General features: G+C 32.1%; 1 pseudogene; it reads right to left on the minus strand.

Annotated features, from left to right (window-relative positions):
- Positions 1–14478: 14478 nt before the first annotated feature.
- LOC143593551 (uncharacterized) lies at positions 14479–15218 on the minus strand (annotated as a pseudogene).
- Between the last annotated feature and the right edge of the window lie 6180 nt (positions 15219–21398).

Below are 21398 nucleotides of genomic sequence, written 5' to 3' on the forward strand. Positions count from 1 at the left end.
CAAAGTTGAAAGTGGAAGTGTTGAGATTGACAATGAAAACTGTTTAATGTCAAACATGTAAAATATAAAAAGTGTAGGTTTATAAGTGAAAAAGAAAATTGAAAATAATAAAAATATATTAAGTCAAACAAAGGTACAAATTATATTGCACCATGTACAAATTTTTATGCAACCAAAGTTGCTATTTGTATATATATATATATATATATATATGTATATATAATTATATTTCAAACTCACTCTTTGGTTGCACCGGCAATTCATCTCACTAATTAACAAATCCAATAATTTGGATAACAATTATTTGGGAATTGACGTGATCGTTATCGTAATCTTGTGACAACCTAAATTATTAGAAATACATATATTGTTCACTGAAATATGAAATATAATAAATACAACTGTCAACTTCTTTCAAAACTCAAAAGTACTCATAATAGGTTTTACTAAAGACCCCTAACGTGAGCCCCTTGATCATTATGAGAGACATTTATGATAAATAGAAACTATACTTCAAATATAAAAATTATGTTTTTGTTATTAACGGTAACGCCCGGCCTTCAGATGACATGTCATAGAAACTATACTTCAAATATAAAAATATAAAAATTATGTTTTTGTTATTAACGGTAACGCCCGGCCTTCAGATGACATGTCATAGCATTGATTAGGAAGTAAATATATGCAATTGTTTCATTTTTTTTTATACCCTAACAGTGTGAGCTCATTATCGAAAAACTCTAAGGGATATAACAATTTACTTCTAATCAACGAGATTATGAAAATTGTTGTTTGTGTTTGACATGTGGCCTTCAAAAAATTCTGATAAAACCTAATGAAAACAAGGTTTGAACCTTTTATTTTCATTGGTATATGTGTGATTTAATCCCAAGTGACCACTTTGAAATTCTGACCCTGACCCCATGAACTTTTAAAATTAAAGAAAACATTATTCAAAAGTTTTAAAATTACACATATGTAATTAAATGAATTAATAACAAATATAAAACAAAAATGTAGAACAAGTAAAACTATTTTATATAATTAAACAAATTAGCCTGTTTTAAACTAAACTCATTAATAGTTAAATCCATATACCCGATACTCATTTATAAAAAAAACCGAAATACCATTTAACCTGCCTATTTTTAACAATTTAAAAGCTAACCTACTAAAAAAATGTGAAAGCACATTATTTGTTAACCGACACCACTTACAAGTCAACTTTTAAAACCACAATTTCAATCGACAATTCTATCAAGACAGTATCACCGCAAGTACACAGTTAGTTTTATGCTCAAAACAAATCAAAAACTCAAAATTCAATTTTCGGTTTTCAAAGTGCGGAAATATGATTTTAAATTTGTAACCAAAAGCTGACAATCACTCTAAACCCATTTTTATTAAACTTATTGGTTGATTTAAGTTTTACTTTTACTTTATAAATATATGAATTACGAATGTGATGGAACAATTCGGGAAATAAAAGCTGGATAAATTTTTTTGGTTTTATCAACCTGAACAAAAAACAAAAGTAATGCCTAATGATACATTCATACCCTAAAAAATTCTAACCCCATTTAAATAAAATGCATTGTTTGAATGCAATATTCGAATAGAAAATAATGATTTCGCATTCAGCTCAATATTCAAATACTAAAATTAGATATTTTAAACCCGAATTCGAACATTACAAGTTTCATGTTAATCAACTTTCAAGTTTTTCGAGCCCGCCTCCATTACTGAACTGACACCCTTGTCAACTAAAAACAAGAAATAGTTGGATTCTTTTTTAAAATTTTCACTTTCATTTGGCATATGGGTCTACAATGGGCTTGAATGGATTTCAAACCAAAATATTCTCACAATTGAGAATGATCAGTTTTGGGCTTCTGGTCAATCCATATTGTAGACCAGCTTCAAACGTTAGCACTTCTTAGATGTCCACAAATTGGGTTTTTTAAATACCCGGGTTCGGGTATGGAACCGGGTTCGGGTATGATCGGGTATTGAAAAATCGGGTATTGGCAATACCCGGGTCGAGTTCGGGTCTGGATATTGTCTCTGAAAACCATACCCTATGCATCGGGTTCGGGTCGGGTATAGAACCGGGTATTTGAATACCCTATTTCCGGGTATTTAATAAACCCTATTTTCATGTTGTTTTCGGGTTTTTTCGGACTTTTTACTGGGTATTTTTCGGGTACAGATTGGATTTTTTATGAGGTTGCACTTTTTTGAGGTATGGTTTTTAGAGACAATATCTGGACCCGAATCCGAAAAATACCCGGTAAAAATCGGGTATTTTTCAGGTGTTTTTCCGGTAATTTCGGGTATAAATCGGGTATTTGAAAAAATCGGTTTCGGGTATTGGAGAAACCCGGTTCCGGGTATGGAACCGGTTCCGGTTTTCGGGTATTACCAAGTATAAATCGGGTCCGGTTCCGGTACGGGTTTTGGTACTGAAATGCATACCCTAACCGTACCCTACGGGTAGGGTCGGGTACGGGTTCGGGTATCAAAAACCCAGGTATTAAAAAAACCGGTTCCGGGTTCGGGTTTTTTGTGCACCTCTAGCACTTCTTGCCTTCTGGTTAGAGGTGTACGAATCGGGTTTTTCAAATACCCGGGTTCGGGTATGACCGGGTATTGAAAAATCGGGTATTGGTAATACCCGGGTCGGGTTCGGGTCCGGGTATTATCTATAAAAACCATACCCTATGCATCGGGTTCGGGTCAGGTATAGAACTAGGTATTTGAATACCCTATTTTCGGGTATTGAAAAACCATATTTTTAATTTATTTATTTTTTTTTTGCTTTTTTCCGGGTTTTTTCGGATATAGATTGGAATTTTTTATGGGGTTACAATTTTTAAAGGTATTTTCGGGTATTTTTCATGTATTTTCCGGTAATTTCGGGTATATATCGGGCATTTGAAAAACCCGGTTTCGGGTATTGAAAACACCTAGTTCCGGGTATGGAACTAGTTCTAGTTTTCGGGTATTACCAGGTATAAATCGGGCCCGATTTAGGGTACGGGTTTTGATACTGAAATGCATATCCTATCCTATCCGGTTCCGGGTATTTTTTTCGGGTCCGGTTACGGTTTCAGGTATTTTGTGCACCTCTACTTCTTGGTAGAGCTGCACAAATCGGTTAACCAATAACCAGTTATTTTTCTAACCGGTTTTTTTTGGCAAAAAATAACCGGTTAAAACGGTTAATCAGGTCGGGTACTAGCCGGTTAAAAACCGGCTTTTAATGAAATAATTAAAAAATTGGTTAACCGGTTTTGAAATCAATAATATAAACCGGTTACTAACCTGCGGTTAGGATTGGTTAGTAACCGGTTAGACTTTCGGTTAGAAATCGGTTAACCGGTTTCTGTTTGCACCTCTACCTCTTGGTAGTTATAAAGCCAAGTAAAGTGTCATTTGCATCCTTATTGTTTGACAAATAATGCGAATGGCTTGGGTTATACATACACCATGGAGGTTATTCAAACACCAAGAGAGCCTATACGAGTCGTATAGGGTCTATATGACTCGTATAGGTGTAGAGGCAAGTCATTTTCAGTCAAAGAGTATCAGTTTTTATTTATTAGTATCGTATAGCCCCTATACGAGCCGTTTCAGTCAGAGAATATCGGTTTTTATTTATTTGTATCATATAGCCCCTATACGAACCATTTTAGTCAGAGAGTATCAGTTTTTATTTATTTGTATCGTATAGCCCCTATACGAGCTGTATAGGGCTATACGACTCGTATAGAGTCTATTTGACTCGTATAGGGTTTTTTTTTAAGATTACTTTAAAATTACAAAATATTAAAAATAACATCCGAGTTGGTTACAAAATAGAAACACGTAATTTAAAAGTAAATATTTTGCTTTATGCATAACAACCTATGAACAACATGAGTGTTTCTGGGTAACGGCTTTTTCGATGTTTTGACTCATATTAACTCGGCTTTTGAAATATAGCCTTTATAAAATTATAGTAGTTCAACGCCTTATAGATGCATGACGAATGAAATACAAATTGTAGGTGTGACGAATTATAAAAGCAACCCAAAAATCTTACATGGTTTAAGCAAGAAAAGTTGATACCTGGGCTATACGGGTCGTATACCATTTATATGACTCGTATAGACCATAAAATAATTATAAATCTATGGTCAAAGTATAGGCTGACATGCTGTCTATATGAGTCGTATAGATCATATACGGCTCGTATAGGTTAGACGGCTCATACAGGGTCTATACGGCTTGTATAGACTGCAAAAAGCTGCCACACTGTCACCTCTATACGCATGTTAATAAGTGAGGCCTATACGACTCGTATAGGCCCTATACGAGCCGTATAGCCTTATTCACACACCATGGGGCTAGTGTTTGTATATAACCACCCAATGCAAATTTAGTCCAAAAAGTTTACTTTTTGTATATGGACCATTCACGTTTCCTAGTTCTTGTCAATTACATCCAAATCACTAATCTCGTTAAATTGAATCGTTAAGTTATGGGTAGACATGTCTTTTCACTCTTTCTTTATTATATGAGTAAAGTGTCAAAATCGTCCATAAGGTTTGGTCACATTTGCGAATTTCATCCAAAAATATATTTTTTCGCAATTAGACCCTCGAAGTTTCCCAACCGTTGCCAATTTCGTCCAAATTGTGAACTTGGTCTAAATTCAACGTTAACTCAGGGGTGTTACTATCCTTTCACATGCTTGTTTACATTATTATTATCATTATCATTATCATCATCATCATCATCATCATCATCATCATCATCATTATTACTATTATTATTATTATTTAGTGTGTGTATTTTCGATGACATATATAACATCTCACGATTCCTATGTTTGAATCCAATATAGTATCTGTTTATTCTTCTTTATTTTTGGTCATATAAAGGGTATAGCTAATTGTAATAATAATAATAATAACAATAATAATTATTATTATTATTATGTAAACAAACATGTAAAAGGACAGTAACACCGTTGAGTTAACGTTGAATTCAGACTGAGTTAACAATTTGGAAGAAATTGGCAACGGTTGGAAAAAATCAAGGGTCTAATTGCGAAAAAAAATATTTTTGGACGAAATTCGCAAATGTGACCAAACTCAGGGACGACTTTGACACTTTACTTATATAATAAAGAAAGAGTGAAAAGACATGTCTATCCCTGACTTAACGATTTAATTTAACAGGGTTAGTGATTTGGATGTAATTGGCAAGAATTGAGAAACATGGATGATCCATATGCAAAAAAATAAACTTTTTGGACTAAATTCACATTATTTGCCAAAACACAAGGACGAAAATGGCACTTTGCTCTTATAAAACCATTAAAAAGAATAATTTTTTATTTCATCCAATTGTCAACATTTTAATCTTACTATACTATTAAAACAAAATTATATGGGCATGACACCATTCTATCATATCCACTTAGGATGTTATATACATTCTTACCAATTTTAACAATTATTTAACTAAGTAATTTAAATTAGAATTAAAATTAAATATTTTTTAATATGTTTCTTTGTTTGTCATTCCATACATAATTAATAGCCAATAACATGGATGTAACATCTATTTTTAATTACTTATAATTTAATAAATTAAGTTACTAAATAGCCGGTGAACTTTGTTAGGGGCGTTCGGTTTATTTTTTATTATTTTCTTTATCTTTCCTTGCAGTGTTGCTTTTGTGTTTGCGTAGTTTCTTGCTAAGCTTGTGGTTATGAAAGTTGTCTTAAAAAAATCTATATATGTGATAAACAAAGGACTAATTCAAGATTCTCATATTTGGCATCACAAACATTGAACTTATCAAGACGAGGATCAATCTATTTGATGTGGTATGTCTGCAGTGCAAAACGGCTACAATATTCTCATGTTTGGCATTATGTTTGCCCAACACGCTACCCAAAATGCGCAAAGGCGGTGTGCAGATAATTTTTCAGGTTGACCTGGCGATAGGCATTCCTCCGTTACACATGCCCTTAGGACTGTACATCGGTTCGGTTTCCGTTTCCTTGGCTCGGTTTGCTTGGTTTAAGAGTTTGTGGTTGAAATTGAAAACTAAACGAATTCGAATTCGGTTCAATTTCGTTTTCAAACAGGAAAACCTCATTTAAAGAACAAGAAATTAAAATGTAATTTGGACTCCCACCCTTGCCTATGGACAAAAATAATCCTGCTTTCATGGTTTTAACACGTTTTGTTAGGCTATGTATATATATATAGTAAAGGGGCTACAAAATGAGGGGAATTTTTGACACGTGACCAAGTTGGGCGATATGTAGCCCAGGGGCGGTGTTGTAGCCCAAAAATCGCTGCCACCTATAATTGATTGCCATGTCAGCTAACACACACAGACACATGGCGACATGGATTTGTGCCCCCCCCCCCCTCACTTGTCGCCCATTTGTAGCCCAGGGGCGATGTTCTTCCTTTTTGCCGCAACATTACACATGGTCTTAGTACATATCATGCGACAAGACACTTAATGGTAAATGGAAATGAAAGAAAAGTTTTAGTTTTTGAAATTCCCCATCCTAGTATATTTGAACGGATTTGGGTTTAGTTAACTCATGCATGGAACTTTTTTGTAATATATAATTTCTAGGGAAATAGGGTATATATTGCAATTGAAACATGATCAGTAAATTGTACAAAATAACGAGAACCATATCGTTAAACACGAGCAAAACCTCAAAATCACAAAACACAAGATCTAAAACAACTTTACGTGATCGATATTTGTTTCTTTTATATAAATACTAGCTTTTATCCCCCTGTATTATGGGATTGTTTTACATTAGTATTTATATATTTCTTTGGATGTTAATTTTATTTATTATAAATAAGTTAATAATATACTTAGGATTTGATGATGAAATGATTTCATAAATAAATGAGATGTTATAAAACCGGTTTATAAGTTATCTGGGTTTGTTGAGACACGTGACCCGCTTATTTTTTTTTAACTATAAGATTGTTTTTTAATTATAAATAATATTATTTTAAAAAAATGGAAACTAGTTTTTAGTATATCCCTATTTTATAGGATTTTTATATCATGTATTTGGTGAAATTAATTTTTAATTTAATGATATGTTATAACCCGTTTAAGGACTATCTGGTTTGGTAAGACCCATGTCCGTAAATTCGGGTCAAATGCATGAGAAACCTCCGTTTATAAATAAAACAATCTGATGGATTAAGATAATATAAAAAACAGCCAGAAAACTTTTAAATGTTTCGTTTATTATATATTTAAGATGTGATATACTTGCCAAAAGAACAAGCAACACATTACTCAATAATTTTGCGATAGGACAGGTAGAAAAGGCAAACTTGTACAGTTGTACCATTGGCAACTTGATGAGGTTAGGTCTATAGTAGGCCTTAATATAGTACTTTGATAGTAATCTTTCCATGTTTGGATATTTTTGTGCACGGTAGGGCCGTCCTAATATTTTTGAAAGTTTAAAACGAAATGAGAATTCGAGGCATTTTTTGAATTTTATTGTTATAAGACAAAACAACTAACAACGCATATGCTTGTCTTTTTAAACAAACTAAGATCATTTTTTATTATTTAGTATGATTTTTTAATAACTTTGGTTTAAATCAAATGTCTTATCTATCTTTAACTTACCCCCATAGATGTTTTTGTGGTGAAAGGTTAAAAATTATTAAATTATGTTTCAATTGTGTGGTTCAAATAAAAAACATTTGGTAAAACTGAACGTGTAGAATTGTCCCATTTTGACCACCCCCATAAGGTTATGATTTCCTCTTCCACTATGACCACATCTAATTTAATTTATAAACAGTGACGAATCTAGATAATAATTCTAGGGGTAGCGTAAATATTTTTTAGCAGATGTTAAAAAAACACCATAATACATAAAGTTAAACATGTACCCAACAGATTTCTACTCTCCGGCATTTAAAAGCTTGAAATATAGCTATTACATCGTCTTATGTTATGTAATTAACTATTTATCTTTCGACCACATAAACTGGATCATTGTTTAAATACTCTTCACCTATTTGACTGCATAAAGCTCTCTTGATAAGTTGCAATCGGTAAAAGTACCAATGCTAGCTTCAATATCCGATAAACAAATGGTTGCGGTTGTAACCAGTAAAATCAACGGTGAGACGATAGCAGCAGGTGATTCACTGAGTAGCAAACGGTCGGATAAGATTGTCGTTGGTCGAATGTTGACGCCCCTGGGCGCTGTGTTCTGTCTTTTTGTTTTACCTTGTTCAATTTTCAAAACCCTCAACAAGTTGAGCTTTTTATCTAAGATGGACTTTTTAGTTTTAATTAAATAATGAATTTTTAATTATCAATCAGTGTCGGACTTCTAAATAAAATTTTGAGAGATGAGGTGCTGGGATTTTAAAAACATTTGAGGCCAATAATGGAACTAGGGTTTTTTAACTATGGTCCCGATAGAACTTTGATTTTACATTCACCTTTAAATAGGTTTTTAACAACTGAAATATTATAATGCGAGAATTATCATTTTTTATATATATATTTTTTTTGCTTTAAATATTACTTTGGCATCCGATAAAATTAAAATGATACAAAAATAACAACATAACTCATGCGAAAGGATGAAATGTAGATATGGAAAATAGTAAAAAAAAACTACTTATATATATATATATATATATATATATATATATATATATATATATATCTAACTATACTATTAAAGCAAGACAATGTTTCCATATGTCATTCAATTAGACTCTCCGCATAGGTTGCTAAGTGTATAAGTTTCCATTTTTACAATTTCCCTTTCATGAATGATAAAATGAAAAATATGTTATTAGTGAGAATTAAACTCACTACCTTGCTTTTAAAATGTTTGTGGCTTACCAACTCAACTAGGATGAATCAATGCTAGCCTTTTCTTTTTCTCAATTATTATAGATTCACAACATTCCATTTTGTTGAATTTTTTTAACCACCCGTGTAGTACACGGGCTCTATCCTAGTATGTATATATATCTCAAAACGTGGGTTGGTGATTCATTGACAAATGCAAAGCCTTTAAATATTTTGGATAGAGAAAATTTAGAAGGTAATGGGTTCAAGTTTCACTGACAACAAAAGTTAAAAATAAATTCGTCATAAGAAAAGCACAAAACTTATTAATTATAAATAAATCATAACTATCTAATATAGATAGATTGAAGAAAACAAATAACGAAGTTAACGGAAACAAAAGAAATTAGAGTCTTTTTAATGTTATATAAAACAAAGAGAACAAAATGATAAAGAAATTATAAAATTATTAAAGATTGATTTGGCTTTTACTTAAGAAAAGATAAACATGCATTATATAATGTATAAGGTGGGCCCATAAGTCATCTTCTTCCTTTCCTTCTATCCTTAAAAACATCCTCTCGGCTCAACAAATAAATTACGATTTCTTGATTCTTTTTATCTAAACCATTCTTTATCTTCTGGTTCCGTCGATGTTTGAGGGGTAACGTAATATAATTTCAGGGGTAACGCTATATATAAAATGTTAAAAAAACTCAAAATTTTCCACTTCACCGGAAAAGTTGAGGGGTAACGGATGTTACCCTTGCTATTGAACTGAATCCGTCCCTGTTTATAAATGTTTAACCTAAGAATAAATATTATATTATATGCATGTAATGCTCACATAAGAGATGTTTAGTAAAATATCGAGTATTTAAATATGAGATAAACAAATGACTAAGTCAAGATTCTCATGTTTAGCATCATAAACATACTAAATTACTAATAAACGTTTTACATGTTTTGAGGCATGGTAAACCATCTCTTAATCTCCTTTCTTTGTGTTCCCGAGCTCACTTAACGAAGGAAAGGAAAGGAAATGAAAACATTTCCATTCATTTCCTTTCCTTTCATTCATTTTCCTTTCCTTTTCATCCATTCAATTCCTTTCAAAATGGAAAGAAAGAAATAACACTATAAAACCCTCCATTTTCCTTTCTTTTCCTTCGCTTTCTTTCCTTTAATGAAACTCGGGAACACACTTATTGTTCTTTCATTCCTTTAATGAAACTCAGGAACACAACATTTTCTTTCCATCCCTTCATTTCTTTTCCTTTCCCTTGTTAGTGAGACTTTATCCAAGAGTATTCTCAGTCGACCCCCCCTCTTAATCTCTATAATTGCACTAAAAAACACTACAATTCCCTCTTCTATTTTATTAAATAATATTTTTGTACACCTTTATCCTTATAGTTTTTCTGTCCTCTACTCACAACCAATTTCAACAAATATTAAAAAATAAATATTGGCAAACAAACTTTCAGATTTACAAAAACTCACTAATTTCTCTCTCTACTCCACTCACAAATCACAATCATTCTTAACCCTATCATATAATTTACAGAGTCCTTAAACAAAAATTTAAGGGATGAGTTGGGAATGCTTATGTAGTATTTGATAAGGGGCAATGGAGAACGGAATGAAACAACTCATTCAAGGACAACAAACTTAAACATGTTTTGTTGATAATTGAAAGGAATAATCAATTACATATATAATCTCATTCCTTGTAAAAACCTCAAATCCATTCCTCTCCTAACCAACTTTTTTTTTCATTCCTTCCGGGTGCTTATATTTTTTTACATCCTTGTCCTTCACCGTTATGATTCCCAGTCTCGTGATATACGAAATCCTCTAAACGTGACATATTTTCTTTCAATTAACTTTTACTTCTTAGAGCATTCTCAGCTCGTCTCTCATCTTCATTTCTATAATCATACTAAATAACACTACATTTCTCTCTCATATTCAATTAAATAATACTTTTTTATAGATTTATCATTACAGTTTTCTCGTTCCTCTACTCACAACCAATTCAACAAGTATTAAAAAATAAATTGGGGCAAACAAACTTTTCCCAAATTTACAAAAAATCATTATATTTTCTTTTTCCACCCTATAATTTACACTTACAACCATTCAAAACCCACCCTATAATTTGCAAATTTCCCTCACATACTTAGATAGTTAAAATTGCTTTGTGATTCTGAATTTTCCTTGGAACGTGATTATGTTTGAACTTGATTTTTTTTATAGTTAATTATGTGAATTTTTTTTTTGTTGAAAACTGCTGAATGATTTTTAATTTTGTTAGTTAAAAATATTTTATTATTCAAATATAATTTTTTTATAATTTTTAATTGAGTACGGTTGTGAAAATTGTTAAATTTCATTTATTTTGAGGTAGGTATTTTTGTCATTTTTAATGAATTGTATATCATTCCTTTGTCTTTTTTTCTTAACCAACAACACAAAGTAATGATTCATTTCATTTTCATAGATTAACAAAACATGACAATGGAATGACAATGATCCATTTCATTCCTTACCCATTCCATTTTTTTTTACTATTCCATTTCCTCATTCATTTCATTACCTCATACCAAACAGACCCTTAAAATGTAGCTTAGAGCATTCATATCCTAACCACCAAATTTTGTGAGTGGGATTTTTGTAATTTAGGGAGTGGTTTAGGGTGTTGTGAGTAAATGAGAGAGAAAATACAGTTATTTTTCTGTATATTTGAAAACATAATGTTCACCCCCTGTAATTTTTTAATATTTGTTGAAAGTGTTTTTGAGTGAAAGTGTAACATTCGTGTTTTAAATAGTATATTATTTGTGTCGTTATGTAGTTCGGTTAAAATAATAACGGGACAGAGTGTTAGGCTTAGAATATATATATGAACTTAAGAATGGTTACAGGCCTAAGGTCCATAGACTTGGGGTATTTAAGCTTCTAAATCTCCCTAAAACCCTAAACATTCTCATTCATTCACCTTCAACATTCAGACACTCATACACACTCTCTATACACACACAAACACACCCTCCCTTCCTTTAATATTTCATCCAAGATCTAAGGTTTAGCAAGTTGATCCTTATTCAAGCAACAAGAAATCCCGTCTAGATTCACAAGTAGTTCAAGATACAAAACCAAGCCAAATCTATAAAGGTATGTTGTAGATTAAAGGATGGTTTTTTGATAGTTTGTGTTAAGATTCCAAGATTTAAAGGAATCGGGTCTTGTCACACAAGAAAAGTGGGAGCTTTGTGGTTAGAAAGTTAGTTGGGATAGACGGTTTGAGCAAATGGTGTTTGGGTCTTACCGAGCAAGGGAATGAAAGTTTATAACCCGAAACTTGTCCTAATGATAAAACAGGTTTAGCAAGACATGTAAAGTGGCGAGTAAAAGGACCCGAAACGAGCCGAGACGAACCGAGAATCGAGCCGAGACTTTTATTATTCTGCAAAAGTTATAATTAACTTTGATATTTAGAACTGTGTTTATGAATAAATCCAACACCCAATTGTAGGGCTACCGGGATCGAGGCCTTACAAAAAAAACGAGAAATAGTAATGATAAAGGTATAAATATTTTTTTAATTGAAAATGAGAGAGAAAATATAATATTTTTTAACGTGTTTTTGGATTTAGAGAAGATGAAGGGGATGTGAATGCTCTTTTTATAACTTTAAAATCAATTTAGGCATTGCCAAACATCAAATTGACATGTTTAAACAGATATTTAAAGTTTCTAAACATGTTTAAACACACATCAATTTCTTTAGCATTGTTGTTTGATAAAGATGGTGACCATTATGAGATATAGGAGATGTTTTTGTAAGGAAGCCACTTCAAATTTGTTATAAAATATAATAGAAATGGAAAAATCAAATTCATATTAAGAGGGTGTTTGGTTTACCGACTGCTTTTTTGGAAGAAATCAGAAACTGAATTGGAATTTGAATGAAATTCTTTGTAATTTTATGCATTGGTTGGTTACTTTAATTAAAAAATTGAAATGTTAAAAAAATTGTGAATTACAAAATTAGTCTTATCATCAAATCTCCACACTGATCACACGGAAAAAAAAAAGAAAAACAACAAAATTATTTTAGTAAACTTTAAACGTTCCAATAGAATGTTTTAAATTCCACATGTAAATGGAAGGAATTTTCAAATCATATGGATGGTGGAATTAATTACAAATCCAGTTTTATTAATAGTAAACAAACATGATTTCTTCTAATTTCATGGACCAAATGTGCTCTATAAGTAATGAAGTAATGAATATAAAGGAAATTGAAATGGGTGGAAGGAGGAAAGTTGAGGCGCGTGTTTGACATGCTCCCCTTTAAACATGTTGGCGTGCTATCGTCAACGCCTTGCGCTGGTGTGCCCCACACTATATACGGTGCTTGGTTACACTAGTATTTGACTTATAGTGATATACAATGAGTGTTTCTCCTTCGGCTAACCGGTATACACTGGTGAATGATCCACATGGCCCTTAAATGATCCGATGTGGCACCTCAAATGAGGAATGGCTCATTTGAACACCACCCTCCTATTTTTTTTGGTCATGAATGACCTGAGCATAATGACCATCGTCATTAGATCCACCGGAATACACCGGTAAGGGTTGGTAGCTGATCCAACGTGGCTACCATGTCATCCGCGTGACACCAGTGAACACCGCCCCGCACAAGAATGGTTCACGCGTGACTTGAGCAGAATGACCATGGTCATTCGGGTCATTCACCCAATGGTGGTGGGCCAACCTTTTTAATGGCTTCATTTTCTTTTTAAAAAAAATCTAATTTAATAAAAAAAAGATAGAAAATGGATAATGATGGAGAATGAGGAGAATGATGTATTTCCTTGGTTGAGGGGTGATGTTGAATGATAGGGGAAAACTGACGTAACGCATACGTGACGAATGAGAGGAATGGTGTTGAAGGGTGTATATCCCTTAGCCTTATCGTCATTATCGTCTCATTTGAGGGTTAACCAATCAATTTTTTTTCCTTTTCCTTTTTAATTCTTTTTATTATTAAATAATGAAATTGTGGAGAATGATGCATAGACGTGACAAATGAAAGAAATGGTGTATACCCTTAGCCTTATAAACTACTTAAGGCTTGTCTCACCACCTATGTGGGAAATTTTCTCACTTCATTCCCATACTTGTGCAAATTTACCAACTTTTATTGCATCAAGCGTACGTCGAGTATGATATCTCATTCATTTAGCTCCGTATTAGACATAGTTTGATTCATTACGAAACTCTCATAACATAGAACTCAAACGAAATAGTTAGTACTTATATTTACCATAGTTAAACTAATATAAACATTTATGTGTAAAGTTAAGAAAAAAACTCATGTTTAACAAAAGCTTTCAAATAGTTTTGTGGGATAAGTTATTAGGTAAAATATTATAACTTCCCAACTTATCTCTCACATATAAAACAATCCTAAACATCTTTTTAATTTTTTTAATAAGTTATAAGTGGGCTAAAATAAGCAATCTCAAACACCCTGAAGTTAATAATATTGGATCTATAATTACTCTCTAAACATTCACATTATCACATTACAATGCATGATTTGTAACTCTTCAATGCAATTAAAAAAAAAAGTTGTACCTAAATTTCAAAATGAAACCTACTTGGTTCCAATGGACATCATGGACTTAAACTCCTCAAAGTCAACAAACCCATCCCCATCTTTATCAACACCTTTAATCATCTTTCTACATTGTCCAAGCTTAGAATTGCTACATCCAAGACTAATGAGCACCCTTTGCAACTCCTTAGCAGAAATGAGTCCATTTTTATCACTATCAAACACCAAAAAAGCATTCTTAAGATCATCATCCTCATCATCTTCCTTGTAACAAGCAAAAACAGGCTTGGAACCATCCATGATGGCCATGAACTCATCCAAGTCAATGAACCCATCTCCATTAAAGTCAACCTCTAAAGTATACCTTGTGCTTCAATAGTGGCCGTTGACTTTTGTTGACCAAAAGTCAACAACACATTTGTGAGCTCCATTTGAGAAATCTTGCCATCCCCATCTATGTCAAAGAACTTGAAGACATGCTTGAGTTGACTTGAGACATCCATGGCTATGAAAGATGAGATGGTGTCAAGAGCACGTGACTTCCTCGTGGGTTTGTTCTTGAAGGTGTTGACTTTGGTCAACATGCTTAGTTTCTTGAGGAAATTACTTATGTTGGTTTGCAAAGATTTTGACATTGGAGATTAATTGTTGGTAGAGAAAATGAATGGTTACAAAAGCAAAGCTGTACTATGAAAGGAAAGTAACGTTTGGGGTTCGGAGATTATTATGAAAAATAAAATAAAAAAGACAAGCAAAAAAGTGGCACGTGTTCTTTTCATGACTTTTTCATATCATTGTTCTTTTTTTATGTTTATACCTCGGTTTAACACTTGAATGTTTTTTGTTTTGGTTTATGTTATTTGTGACAAGATATATAAATATAATTACGTGTGGTTTACTTTTTGTGAAAAGTATTAAAACAATGACTACGGCGTGAACAGTGGAGAAATAAGATAATGATGTAACTAGATAAGAAAAGGAGTTTAAATCATAATAAACAGAAAAGGTTTACCAATATAAGTTAGTAGATTTTATCCCTCGTATTACGGGTTTGTTTTACATTATTCATTTTTAATATTTATATATGTGTATATGGATTTTAATTTTATTTATTGTGAGAAAGTTAATAATTAATATACTTAAGATGAAATGGTTTCACAAATAAAGGATATGTTATAACCCGGTTTAAAAGCTATTTAGGTTTGGTGATACTCATCACCTGTTTATTTTCTTTATTATAAAATTGTTTCTTAATTATAAATAATATTTTTTTTAAATAAAATAGGATTTTAATTTTTAGTATATTCTTATTTTATAGGATTTTCATATCAAATATTTGATGAGATTATTTTTTAATATAATGAGGTGTTAAAACCCGTTTAAGAGCTATCTGTGTTTGGTGAGACCTTTACCTGTGAATTCGGGTCAAATGCATGAGAAACCTTCATTTACAAATAAAGTAATATGATGGCTTGAGAGAATGGTTGTTTTACATTTTTCGTTTTTTAATATTTATTTTTTGGATTTTAATTTTCTTTATTGTAAGAAACTTAATAATATACTTAGGGTTTGATGATTAAAGTTTCATAAATAAGTGATATGTTATAACCCGTTTAAAAGTTATATGGATTTAGTGATCTATGACCCGCTTATGTTTTTTTACTATAAAATTGTTTATTAATTATAAATAATATCTTTTTTGTGACATCCCATATCGGTTGGGAAGGAGAACTAAGCCTTCTTATAAAGAGGTGGATACCTTTCCCATCATAACACGTTTTGGGCGCTTAATGGTAGTGGATGAGAGGAGAACTCCACAGTTAAGCGTGCTCAGGTGGAAGTAGTATCAGGATGGGTGACCTCCTGGGAAGTCTTCGCCTAGGCAACCAAAAGCAAATCCGTGAGGCGATGGCGGTACGTCCCGGCTAAAGCGGACAAGCTGGGCTGTTACATTTTTTTTTTAAATTGGATAATAAATTTTAGTATATTCATATTTTGTAGGATTTTCATATCAAATAATTGGTAAGATTAATTTTTAATTTAATAAGATGTTATAACCCGTTTAAGAGCCATCTGGTTTTGGTAAAGACTCATACCTATGAATTTGGGTTAAATCAATGAGAGCATTCCCAATCCATCCCCTAAAATTATGTGAGGAGGGTTTGTAAATTATAGGGTGGGGTTGTGAGTGTAAATTATAGGGTGGAGAGAGAAAAGGTAGTGATTTTTTGTAAAATTGAGGAAAATTTAGTGATTTTTTTTGTAAATTATAGGATGGAGAGAGAAAACTGAAATGAAAAAGATATAAAAAAATATTATTTAATTAAACAGGAGAGAGAAATGTAGTGTTTTTTAGTGTAATTATATGATATATATGGATATAGGGATAGGGAACTGGATGAGAATGCTCTGAGAGGCCTACAGTTAAAAATCAAGAAATCCGGTGGCTTCCATAAAGGGGGGGAGCGACCACATCGCGACACATAGGATTTTTGGGTTTTCGTTTATATATATTATAGATAATCACAACACTTTTTTAAAAAATATATAAACCTTTTAATAAACGTTAAATCTTCTATCGGTACTTTATTATGTAGATAAAAAAGACCATAAAAATATCAAACTGGTTTGTTTATATATATATATATATATATATATATATATATATATATATATATAGCAGAGAGTCCACGCTTTGCGGCGGGTGTAAAATATGACCACGATACTGTTAGTTATAGGAATTTACTATGTTACGATATCCGTCAAGCTAATCGTTTGCCTCTAATCGCTTTATTTAAGTCAAGATGTAGCAAATCACACACGTCTCCTTAATGTTTGATCACACGGATAACAATTAAATATCTTTGTATCCAAGGGCATTACCTTCATATAGTCCAACTCCACCGCTATGTACCGCCATTTGCTATGGTAAAATGTGTATTTGGTGTAATTTAGGATAAAAAAAATTATAACATCAGCAAATAAAATAAACTAAACACAATTATATATATATACTAATGTATATAATATAAGGTATCATGATGAATGTGGACTAAAGTTGCAAAATTAGTACATTTAAAAATAGACTAAAAGCCCATTGAAAAGCTTATGTATTTATACAAACAATTTTGGGTAAGAACACAATCAACTTTACATAATCTTGTTTCAACATTTTAAATTTACATACATCACAAATATACCCCATTCATCACGTGTTTAAAGTCAAACTAACCCTATTGATCCTTAGTCACGTAATCCCACCCAAATGATGGTGCACATCATGCTTGTTCCCACTCTTTGCAAATACACATAGGTACAATATCATTGAAAGAAACATGCAAAACATGGAAGAGACCTGTAAAACTTAATTAACCAATGGTTGACTAACAAATAAGAATAACCGATGGTTAACCAAGCACGAGTAAGTTTTGCATTAACCGAATGATCGATGTCGATAAAGAAATTAACACGACAATAAACTCTTGACCCATTGCAACCACTCTTTTTACCACCGTCTGCAACAATATTCAATCAAAGTTATAGTTAACAAAAACTACAATATATAAAACCATCATTGTAAGTCAATTGAATTGCCACAATACAATACAGTAGTAACGTACCTTTCCAATATAAAGATCAATCTTTCTGGGAGCACCACTGACATATCCAAAATCGGCATCGATCACATATATGTATAAAAGAGTGTCCCACAACATGATGGGCACAAGACATATTCCTGCATTTAAATTAAAAAATAAGCAGCACATATATATCAAACAAAATATTTAAATTCCATACCGTCTTAGTGTTTCACATCCTGCATCCTTGTAGCAATCTAAAAGATGTATTTCTAAGAAATTCAAAATCTTGATCCAGTGCTTCTAATGAAATACCATCTCCAAGTCCATCAACTAAAACTGCACCCGCGCTAATTACCAAATCATCCCTGCCATCATATGAAACAGTTTGAAATTAACAAATAATTATTAAAAGTAAAAAAACGGTGTGTGTATGTGTGTAAAGTTTTACCTAGGAATTTCCTTTGAATGGTAAGAGTTTAAATGATTCAACTCATCTGAATGGTGCCATAAATTACATGATTTTTAAATCTTGTTTTCATTTGTAAATCAATGTGTATATTCTGATAGTGTGGACCTGCAGGTAGGGAATTATACTCTCGCAGTTAGGGAAGTAAATTAACATTTCAATTGGTTTATATTTATCAAAGATATTATATTGCTATAAATCAATAATCGCTTACTTTTTCATGGTATGATTAGAAGTCCAACCAATGAACAACATTGCAAAGTACATAGCTCCAGTAGCAAACATAAAACGAAAGAATCCAAATCCAAAAGGAACATCATCTTCCTCCTGTTTTTCATCCTTTCTAAACTGCAACTAAATACACGTACTTTTAATTTTCATTCGAAAACCGTCTTTTAAAATAAAAAAGTTTCACTTTTACCTGAAAGCATTGAGAATCAATTCCTGTTGAAAACGTGGCGATCACCATTGCAAGCCATGCAACAATAAAACTCTGTAACAATATAAAAATAAGAGGTCCGCGATTAAAATTTTAATTTCCATCCAAGTATTAATAATCGAATTCAATTTTTGAAATATTCTATATTAATCTCAAACCTAAATCATAAATCATACAGTGACTAAAATAAACGAAGACTTTCTATGTTTGCAAATCAATTTCAATGTTAATTAAGAATAATTATGTCACGTCATTTTTTTGTGTAATAATCTAATATAAATATAAATGTCAAATAACAAAACGCATGGTCTAGACTTTTAAGTCCAGTTACATTGTTTTGGTCATGGTTAACCAGTCCATAACTGCCATAACCGACGGGTATGGTTATGCTTTTCCATTAACCGGCATCTCGGTTATGGTTACGGGATGGGCCAAAAGCACCCCAAACCGACCCATGTACACCCCTAGTAACGGTAAATTGTTTCATAAAAACCTTTAAAACAATTACAAACATAAATTGCATAACTAATACCTGGCAAGTTGGCAAAATTAATAAAGTTTCATTGTATGTGATATTTGTAAAACCTTCACTAATTCCTCAGTACCACACTTTTACAAACCGAACCTACCCGCTCACTCGTTTACAACCAAACCGAATTCAAAGCTATCCCCTTCGTCTTCTTTATATATGTAAAGATAAAGTTAAAGGAAAGGAAAATGCTAAAAAAATTTAGACTGTATGCCATGATTATATGTCAAAACATTCGATTAAAAGAGTTGAACATGTCATACACCAAAAGTATTATTTACTCTATATAACCAACTTTTACTGCTACAACCATTCAAGACTTGTGCCTTTTCACTATTATTATTATTATTATTATTACTATTACTACTACCATATTAAGTTATTTTTGATTATGATCATAAAGTTAATGAAATACAATGCAAAGAAAAAAAAAGATACCTTTGTAGTGTTTTGTAATGAGATTGAAGGATGGTCAAAGAACGGTACAAGCAATTTCAAGCTGCGAGAGTATAATTCCTTACCTGCAGGTCCACACTATCAGAATATACACAATGATTTACAAATTAAAACAAGATTGTAAAATAATGTAAATTATGTCACCTTTCAAATGAGTTGAATCATTTAAGCTCTTACCACATAATGGTTAAATCTTCACATATACAATCTTCTACATAAATTCCAGATGCAAAATTTCCTAAACTCAACATTATGTAATTACAGAAAGTCATAATATGCCTCGATCTAATCATAGCATTTAAACTGTAGATAAATGCAACAACGAACCAGTAACAAAATAAGCATTGGCATAATCCACCTTCAATATAATTGTAATATCATCTAAGCATGTAGCAGAGGCTTCAAATTCATGTTAAGAAACCACTTGATATAATCAACAATAACAACAAAACATCAATCCTCCCCTAAATTAGTACCAAATTAGCAGTGCATACTCATTTTTGTTGAAGGAAGAGAAGAACCTTCGAATATCAGCAACAAAATTTTAGATTTGTGGCGTATCTTTTGTGTTTGAACATCGAATGTTGGCCGACCATGTGATACAGTAATCGAACCCAGCCGCGCCCATGGTGATTGACGTCCTTCGCTTTGTCTCTCTAAACCGGAACCCTAGATGATGATGGCTTGAGGCCTTTTGAACGATGGGACCAGTGGTGGTTCGTGGCAGAGAGAAAGAGAGGGAGATATGAAACTGTAAAGCATCTAGGGCTTTTTTTAAAGGGGGAACGATTAAATTGCCATTGGTCAGTTTTAATTGGTATAGAGAACGGATCAATTGACTGCACCACTACATCATTCAATTGGCACTTAAGATTCATCCTCTGTGTTGGTCGTGAGACCGGTCGATGAGAGACGTCCACTAATAACGTACACTATTTTTTTATATAGGTTACAAACATAAACAAACTGATATAAGCCGATTCGAGATGGCTAATTTCCCAATAGATAGTGACATTTTGAGCAGGTTAAACTCCAAAGAATAGAGAGAACAAAACATAATTTTACTTCAATATTCTTCTTAACATTAAGGAGGTGTTTGGTATTGCTTATTTTCACTAATTTATAACTTATTAACTTTTTGAAAAGGAATAAGGTGTTTGAGATTGCTTATATTGTGAGAGGAAAAGTTTTAAAAGTTACAATGTTGTAACTTATTAACTTAATGAAAAGTTATAAGGAGGTAAAATAAGGAATCCCAAACACCCCCTAAACATAACAAGAAGGCCTTATATATGCTTACAAACTAATGAAACTAACTAAACCCACTAATCCACTAACTAGACCCATTACCTAGAAGTTGTAAACTAACTTAATATAAGAAATTAGAAAACAATAAAACACGCATGAGACGTGGGTGAGT

This window comes from Bidens hawaiensis, unplaced genomic scaffold (genome assembly GCF_021521415.1).
Source record: "Bidens hawaiensis isolate Kalapana, Puna unplaced genomic scaffold, B.hawaiensis_p1.1 tig00042313_1, whole genome shotgun sequence".
Lineage (NCBI taxonomy): Eukaryota > Viridiplantae > Streptophyta > Magnoliopsida > Asterales > Asteraceae > Bidens > Bidens hawaiensis.